Source organism: Lonchura striata, chromosome 13, assembly GCF_050655825.1.
Source record: "Lonchura striata isolate lonStrDom1 chromosome 13, ASM5065582v1, whole genome shotgun sequence".
In the NCBI taxonomy this organism is placed as follows: domain Eukaryota; kingdom Metazoa; phylum Chordata; class Aves; order Passeriformes; family Estrildidae; genus Lonchura; species Lonchura striata.
The window spans coordinates 4,861,400-4,871,094 of record NC_140715.1 but is presented as its reverse complement, the minus strand read 5'-3'; positions in this window follow the sequence as shown (position 1 = coordinate 4,871,094).

The window sequence follows — 9,695 nt, the reverse complement described above, 5'->3', positions numbered from 1 at the left end:
TCAGTTCAGGCATCTTCCAAAAAGGATTTGAGCAACACAGCCCCCAGCCCAGGCCCCAACACCCCACATTCCCCCAGAATCTGCTTTTGCTTAGTTGAAGGAAAACCTGCACTGACAAGAGCTCAGTTTCAATCTTTCATTTCAATCATCATATTGATAAAAAGGACAATAAAAAGGGACATGCTTTAGGGGAGAGAGGACTTGCATAAATCTAATTCAACCACACTACTATCCCTCTTCAAAGGGCATGTCTGGTCAGAATCGTCCATCTAATAGATGAGCTCTCCTTTGATGATGTCCCACAGGGACAGGGTCTCATTAAAAATACAAGGTCTTTGCCCTACAACTAGTTATTTTTACAACTCTCCCTGTGCTAACACTCCTGCACAGCCGATGAGCATTAGCTGGTTTCTGTAGCCTGGTAATGCACTGGGCATGAGAGCTCCTTTGGAGATCTGCTCAGCAGAACACTCTCTGGATGCCCCTCTCACATCTTCCAGCTCTCTCAGAGATCCAGAGGCAAATTTGGCTTTCAGGGACCTGCCAGCCAGCTTGAGATTTGCTTCTAGGACAGTGGGAAAGCTGCCATGTGGTGCAGTTGGCTGCAAAGTGCTTCAGGCCATGGAGGCAGGCACACAGCGTTTCTGGGCACCAGCACAAACAGGGGCTTGTGCTCTTGCTGCTGCTGAATAGACTGCTCAGATGGAAACATCACTTGTATCTCTGTAAGGACTGGAAAATGTGTCCCAGAGAGACAAAACTAACCCAGAGGTAGAGAGAAAAGAGGCCAGAGGGAAAGACCCAGAGGGGCTGATGCTCAGTTCCACTCCCATCTGCATGGCAATCAAGAATCAGCTAGCAAATTCCCCAGAGAACCTCGGCATGGACACAGCACTCTGCATGCAGCAGGGTCAGGCTGGCTGGAGCCAGGGGTACAGGAGGGTCTCAGCTCCCAGAGGGCATGGTATTGGCAGGACAGAGCCAAAACCCACTAAAATCTCTGCATGAACCTTGGATCCATCCCATTCTGTGGCACTAAGTGGTTAATTAGACCCTCCAAAGATGCTAGGAATTTCTTTTTATTTTTCTTCTCCTCTCCTCTCCTCTCCTCTCCTCTCCTCTCCTCTCCTCTCCTCTCCTCTCCTCTCCTCTCCTCTCCTCTCCTCTCCTCTCCTCTCCTCTCCTCTCCTCTCCTCTCCTCTCCTCTCCTCTCCTCTCCTCTCCTCTCCTCTCCTCTCCTCTCCTCTCCTCTCCTCTCCTCTCCTCTCCTCTCCTCTCCTCTCCTCTCCTCTCCTCTCCTCTCCTCTCCTCTCCTCTCCTCTCCTCTCCTCTCCTCTCCTCTCCTCTCCTCTCCTCTCCTCTCCTCTCCTCTCCTCTCCTCTCCTCTCCTCTCCTCTCCTCTCGATGATGCTGGAACACACCTTAATTTGTTCAAGACTGGGTCAAGATCCATTCAGATTTATTTTCAAATTGCCTCTTAAATACCTCCCTGAACTCACCAACACAGCAGCCTGCTCCCGGCTGGATCCCTTCCTCCTGTTTCCTTTTTGTTCTCGTATATGTTTTGTCAAAATAAATATCCTTTAGCTTCTGCCATAATAACTTAGCCTGTGCCACACTGGAAAACATCTGCATGATTGTCACATGCTGATTTTCTCTGCTCCTTTGCACCTTTTCCTTTTTCACTGCTCTGAAAACATCAGTTGCCAACTCCTCCACAGAGATCAGATGGAAGAACAGGCCAGGGCTGAGGGAAGCTTTTGCTTCCCTGTTAGCCTCTAATGTGTTTTCAGTTTAAGTGGTGGAAATGTCACTGGCTCTGTTTTGCAGCATTCACTCAAGTGGAATTAATGCTTCTTGTTAGTGATAATATGACTTAATCAGCTTAATTACTTTGAGACATAAGTAGACACCTTTGTGTATTGAATAACTTATGACACACTGGACCAAAAAGCACGAATGAAGGCTTTGAAAATAAATTAAATATGACCCCTAGTGCAGCCTGCACTTTGACTAATGATTCTTCTCCCATGAAATTCAATGACTTACAAATCTCACATTTGAATAAATGATACATTTTTGCATGTTTTAAACAATAGCAGTGATTTTCATTCCAGCATTCGGGATTCAGTGTGCTTCTCCAGCGCCAGGAAGCAAGGCAAACAAGCTCATGTTAAACGGATTGAAAAATAAAACACTTGTGCAGTCAACTATCAGAAATACATTCAGAGGATCTGCAGGCATTCCTGATGAGATATTTATTTTAATTCATTGCTAGGAATATCTGCAACAAGAAGTGAAAAAAAATGCAACAGAAGAAATTGAAGAGAGCGAAGATTCCCAGAAGGTTCACTAAGGTCTTCACATCCAATCCGTCCCTTTCAATAATGGCTACAAGAGATATCATTAAATACCTCCAGAAGTGTCTTATCATACATTTTGCCAGCACAGAAAATAAATCACACAAAGGAAAGAGAAGCAGGAAGAGCAACCATCTATCAAGAAAATTATTATGAACATTTCTAGGATTTTTTGATAGGCCAGGATGCAGAGAGTCTCTGATAGCAGGCTGCATGGGAAATAGAAAAATTGGGGTTAAACTGTTACATGAACCCAGAGAAAAGATGAGCTGTCTGAATTTGTTCTGTTCTATTGCAGTGAGTCACTCAATATCTGTGTCCAAATTTTCCTCTGCAAAGCACTGGAGTTCAGCATGGTGCAGACAATAATGCAGGGACTTTTTCAGCCCAAGTATATCTGAAATTCAGAGGTTAGCTTAGGCTGTAGCATCACAGGGGAGCCTCACTGGTTTGATGAGTTTACTTTTAAGTCCATGTCCATATTTCTTGGTATTTTAGCTGATAGGAATTCTTTTCATACTGCCAAGGGTGAAGGCTGGGGACTCCAGGATGAATTTATCACTGCTCTTGCTCTGCAGTAGTTCAGTCTATATTGACTAAATCTCCAAAGCTCCCCAGAGTACAGATGGAACATATCCACACAGGGATCTAAATGTAAGGAGTTTAATCTGAGGTTGAATCCCACCTGTAGGATTCCATCTTGTCCCCAGTTTCCTTCTTGATCTTCCTTTAATATCATTTAGAGGAGACATGCCCAGCACCTCTCTGACATTAGCTTTTTACCAGAGATCAGAGGAAAAGATTTGCCATTTGAGTATCCCCTAACAGACCAAACTTCAGGAATGTAATCCTGAAATTAGTTCCTAAAAGTAAAATTTATCTTTCTCTTATTTTCAAGAAATGCAATCTTATAATCCATTTGCTCACCTAAACCTCCTCTTCCTCTTAATCTCTCCCTGCAAAACAGTCTGGCAGCTGCCCCAGGATGTAAGGAGATCTCCAAAAGGATGATCATTTGGGGCTGAATCCTTTTCCTATGTTCCCCAAGAGTCCTTTTGGCTCGTTGTGCCCCATGACATGAACCATTTAACCCCCTCGGTGCCCCTCAGATATCACACCCTGGTGGTTGTGCTCGTTTGGTATCTGAGCAGGCTCCAGCAGGCTCCTCCTGTCTGCAGGGCCCACCCTCTGGCCGTTTTCTGCCTCTTTTTGGGTCCAAATGTTATATCTGCTGTAGCTCCCTAGTGCAATTAAGCCAAATCTGACCCTGCTTTGAGCAGAAGCCTGACCAGTCACTTCCAGGTATCCCTGTTTTGTTCCTCTTTTCCTCGTGTGTCCATAAAGATCCACAAAGATTCGGCTGCAAACTCCCAAATCCTGGTGAAATGGTGCCCCCTCCACTTCGCCCACATGAGCACAGCTCCATCAGCACCCAGCTGGGACAGGACCATCCCATCTGCTGTGCTTGTGCCCCCTGAGCCCCCCTGTGCCCAGCCCTGTGCTGCCCAAAATCCAGGCTGGAACCACACAGGGAATCACAGGGACCAGTAAGACATCCCCAGTCTTGCAAGGGAGGAGCTGGAAGTTAGTTCCTGCTCCTCCTCTCTTGGAGAAGGGCAGAGACAAACCACATTTTTTTTTTTTTTTAATGCTATCTCTTCTTTAAAATGATAAAAAAAAAATGAATATAAAACTTGGATGTGAGCTGCAGGGATAATCACTGCACAGAGCACAGAGCTTGGCAACACAGTGGGGACCCTCGTGTCACCCCCCCAAGCCTTCCTGCCTGGTTGCTGAAGGTATTAGGAAGGAAGACCACTCTGGGAGCCATTTCTGAAGAGCTTGATTCTGTTGGCATGGAGAATTTTTTTCATAAAGAAAAAACGACCTCTATATGCAAATGGGAAATGGAGTGGGAAATAAGCCCAGCAAAAAAAAAAAAAAAAAAAAAAATCATGGGAGTTTTTGCTGCCTGCAAGTGGAATTCAAACAAAAAGTGGGGGAGGGAGAAGAAAGGAAATTGAAACAGCCTCGTCTCTGCACAGATTGCATTGCTGGAGAAGCCCTGAGTGTTGCAAGGCATAATAGTTGTCTGCTCAGAGGTTCCTTCCCGGGGGACTTTCCCTGGGATAGTTTCATACATTTATCCCTGACTCCTGGCATCTGCATAACACGCTCACAGAGAGAGTTATTAGTTTAATTTTCTTGTGAATTACAATGGAGGCAGAGAGAATTAGAAAATACTTTTTTTTTTTTTTATTATCATTACTTTTTGTTTTCCAGTTGAGAGACTGTAAATGAGGCTATTCATCCTGCTAACATCAGTAGGGACCCAAACCCAAGTCTTTCTGGGGTAATTGGTTTCTGATGAGCAATCACTTGTAAAACCAATAGCAAAGGCAAGAATTGAAATATAAATTCTCTCTTTACATGCTGAGCTTTTCATTAGGATTGTATGTCTGGTTTCTTTCTGGGGTTCAGTGGAAAAGCCATGAAGTGGTAAACAAGGCAGTGGACTAAGCCTGAAAATAAGTTTGTATTAGCAAAAAACTGGGAAAACAGCATTTTCTGATATTCTCCAGAACAAATAAAGCAGCTGCAGAATCCCTCAAGCTGCAGCTTTCTAGTGAGCCTTTTGGAACTGCAGCCCTGGACAGAGAGAAGAGACAGCAGATCTTCCTGTGGGGCAGACCTGAGGGTGCTTTTGTCCGAAAGAGACCAAAATGTTGAAGAAAGAAAAAAAATAATTAGAGGCCCAGGACAGCTTTCCATGCTGCAAGTCTGACTAGTGTTGCTGATGGGAATTTTCAGCCCCTGACATCCTGCAGTTTGCAAAATACAGGGGAGAGTAATGCCTGGATTTGTTGCAAGGTCTGAGATTGTGAATCAGGCTCCAGGGTTTTTTTTTTTTTCCTTTCCTCCCAGTTGCTAGTGAGGAATCTGCTAATCTGCACTGGCTTTTGTTTCCCTGATGAACCTCAGGGTGCTTAAGGCTTGATTTATTTATTTATTTTGGTGGCAAATTAAGCATCAGGCTGGATGCAGCCCTCAGTGCTTTCTAGGCTGGGGCTGTGGTGCTGTCATTCATTGGCTTAACTGGATTGCTTGCTGCTTTATGGGTTTTTTCCCAGTAAAATCTTTTGGCACACATACAGCTGGTGGTTGCCTTAAAGATGAGCAGAGAGCAGCAGGCTTGACAAAGGCAGGGAACATTTTTAAGCTCATGTACACAGAAAGGCCTCTGAAACAAGAATGATGTGGACACATCTCCATCAAAACAAACCAAGCAAAACCCTTCAAATAAATCCTTTTTTTCAGCTTTCGAATGCTGGAAGCTGATCACAAAGAAACAAACAGTAAAATTACTGATTGGATTCGGTCCCGAGGAACCTGCTGTGAGCAGAGGAAGGGGACACAACATAACACACCAAGTATTGCCCAGAGATTTCTTCTAAACACAACTATTCTGGGATTCTGTAATGACAGTTTTTTCCTCTTTCATAAACCCAAAAGAGCCAAACACATTGCTGTGACCACAGCAAGAAATGAGGCAATTTGGACACTTCCGTATTTGCATCACATTTGTGTACAATTTGTACACATTTGTGTAGCTCAGGGCAATATTCTGCAGAGCTATCAAACAAACCTGTCTTGTTTTTTGTTTCTCTCTTTTGAAGCCAGGCTTCCAAGGAATCTCCCAAAGCCTGGATGTGCCCTGCACCTGTACCTCCTGTTAGCTGCACACCATCAGGCTCTGCTGACTGACCCAAATTTTTGGCCTCCACCTCAAATATAGGGCAACCTTGTAGAGGAGAGGAGAGGAGAGGAGAGGAGAGGAGAGGAGAGGAGAGGAGAGGAGAGGAGAGGAGAGGAGAGGAGAGGAGAGGAGAGGAGAGGAGAGGAGAGGAGAGGAGAGGAGAGGAGAGGAGAGGAGAGGAGAGGAGAGGAGAGGAGAGGAGAGGAGAGGAGAGGAGAGGAGAGGAGAGGAGAGGAGAGGAGAGGAGAGGAGAGGAGAGGAGAGGAGAGGAGAGGAGAGGAGAGGAGAGGAGAGGAGAGGAGAGGAGAGGAGAGGAGAGGAGAGGAGAGGAGAGGAGAGGAGAGGAGAGGAGAGGAGAGGAGAGGAGAGGAGAGGAGAGGAGAGGAGAGGAGAGGGGAGGGGAGGAGAGGAGAGGAGAGGAGAGGAGAGGAGAGGAGAGGAGAGGAGAGGAGAGGAGAGGAGAGGAGAGGAGAGGAGAGGAGAGGAGAGGAGAGGAGAGGAGAGGAGAGGAGAGGAGAGGAGAGGAGAGGAGAGGAGAGGAGAGGAGAGGAGAGGAGAGGAGAGGAGAGGAGAGGAGAGGAGAGGAGAGGAGAGGAGAGGAGAGGAGAGGAGAGGAGAGGAGAGGAGAGGAGAGGAGAGGAGAGGAGAGGAGAGGAGAGTTTTAGCTAAGATTGTAGTGTGATTTAAGACATGTGGAAGAGATCCAACTGGTCACAGCAATTTTCCAAACTGCCCAAGCCTCTGCAAACACTTATAATTCAACCATTTCTGTCTAGAATATAGACAGAGATTTGTACCAGATCTGTGCCTAAGAAAAAACTTCAATGTCTTCCTGTCAAACTGTACAAGGACAATCTGCAGAGCCTGGCCTTGCATCACTACCTGTGCCTGTTTAGAAATCTGTACAGGTAGAAGCAGTCTGCTGATAATAAACATTTTTTCCTACTTGGAATAACTGCTGCAGGAGCCCCAGTTCCCCACCTCTTTCCCTCTTCCCCAAACATTTCCACGTGCCCTTTCTCTGGTGGCAGCTGAAGTTCCCAATTGAGGTCTCTCCTGCAAGTTTATCCAGCTGATCTTTCAGAGGATGATTCCATTTGGTCTTTATGGATGTTTCTTCCCTCCAAGTGATGAATAGTACAGCTGAGCCTTTCATTCACAAGGCAATTGTGATGGGAACAAAGGGGGAAAATGTAGGAAGTAAATCCATACAATTTTAGTTTGGTTTGTTACAAGATTCTACTTTGCAACACTGTTATTTTGGTTGTGCTTCTATTTCCCTTTTCTCGTGTTTATTATTGAGGAGGTCAGGACTAGAAATAAGCAAAACAGCACCAGATCACATCATTCCCTTAAAATATGTGTGTGACTGAAGAAGATTTACTTACTGTGGTGACAATTTGTCAGTGACAGAAAGTGGTGAGTGATTGAAGAACATTGATCAATCCAGAAAATGATTGGTTGCTGTTGCAGGTTTTGCTCATTTTTTGCTTCATTCTGGGACCTAGGAAAACTCACTGAGGATGTAAGTATTTGGAAGGCCTGTGAAAGATAAAAGGGGATGGCTTTCAGGACCTGCAAAAATGGTGCAAAGGAAAAGAAAATAACTATGAATAGAGATTTGTCTAATTTAACCAACTCCAAGAATTTCTGCCATTGGATATTTGCAGTTTTTATTGTAAAAACGAGGAAGAAGGATGGACAAAGCATCAAAACCTCAATTTAAAAGCTACTATCTGACCAGGAAACCTGTACCAGTGTTGGAATTTCCCTGCACTTCCTTTCTGGTGGGCATTTCAGGGAACCTGAGGTATTAGGGGAACCTCTGGATAAGAAATGAAATTGCTGTGGGTTCTGAGTGCAAGGTATTAGAGGGATTCTGCAAAGAGCTCAGTCTCTGCCAGCCCACAACCCCCCTTTGCATCCTCTTCTCTGGCCATCTTAACAACCCCCTCAGCTTTTATACCCTGATTTCCCTTTCCATCACTTCATGCCACTCTTCCCTCTTGCTGTAGAGCAAGGATGAAGAAACTATTTTTCCTGCAACAACATCATTCTCTGACTTTATTTACAGAGGCTGAAATGAGGAGAACTCCCCCCTGCACTAAATCTGTTTGGCTTGGTGAAGGCAAGGAAGTGGAATTATATTGCAAATGTCAAGGGCTATGAAAAATGTAACAGACTTTAATATTCTTCTGCTGTTATTGCCGAGAGTGTCTCTCACCTGCATTCACAGAAAGTGAAGTGCCTTTTACCACTGAGCAGAAGTGATTGCCTATTTTTATTTTAAAGCTACACTGTGGCATGTGTCCTAATAATAAATTCATTTTCCCTCCAAACTCTCTCTTTAGCAATTAACCTTCAGCTTCAAGACCTAATTTTAGCCTTGAGCCTTTAGGGTTAACCCCTGCCTCAGGCTCCAGTGAACTCCATCCCCAAATATCCTCTTACCTATGTCTTAAAAGTGGTTCCTGCATTCCTAATTACAATCACAGCTCCTACCTTCCTTAATACCTGATGGTAGCTGGTGCTGAGCCAGACACTTAGATGTTGCTTTGAAGATGTAAAACATTAACTGTGCCTCTCTCCCTAGCTCACTTTCCCGTGGGGTTGTGTTTCAAGGTAAGTGGTTTGCATAAGATCCCTCAGAGACCTGCATTTAGTTTATTCAGTAGGATAAACAACCTGCTGCTTTTGTGCTTCTCCCTACAGAGCAAAGAAAAGCCCATTTTATACATTAAAATTGAACACAGCATTGCTGAAAGGTCTGTGATGGCTTTTTCTGGAGCTCAGAGCATTTTATCTTGCTCTGGGAGGGGTCTCACAGGACATAAACCCTGTATATCTCCTTGTACATCCCCCCCTTAAATTACAAATACTCCTCTCTTCAGACCTTGTGTTCGTGAGGGAGAAGAGGTTACCAGCCCTCAGCTCTGCCTGTCTCACTGACCGAACTGCCCAAGGCTGGGGGAGTTCGTGTCGAGCGTTTTTTCATGATGATGTTTTCATTTCACCTGGCTACAGCAATCCCCACAGCTCCGGGAGGGGGGACCTGCCTCTTCGCAGCCCAGTTAGCACAACTCTCGGAATTAAAGGGCGTAAATCCCTGATGTTTTCCTGGGAATCACGACCTGTGCCAGACACCAGCAGCACCGGAGGGTCCGTGCAGCGCCGGGGGGATGCGGGGCGGGCCCGGCAGCACAGAGCCGCGGTTCTCCCGGGCACGGGGCTGGCACGGCCGAACCAAGGCTGGCATCAGGCCTGGCTGAGTTCTCAGATACTTACACCCTGAATTAGCACGGGGGCACATACACAGGGATGTCACCCTTTCCCTCCTTGTGGGGTCGGTGCTGGTAAAGGCACAAAGAGGAACGGTGGAAGATAAACGAACAGCTCCCTCCCCCCGCCGGGATTTGAGCAATCAGGAAATATAATCTGAGCTGGAAAGTGCCCGAGCATCTGCTGGGTTATTAATAAATTGTATGCAATCTGTCCGGGATGAAGCTCGGGACGGAGGGGAACCATCTGCTCCCGAGCGGCAGCTCTAATGGTGTCTGGGGAATGAATGGAGGAAATGG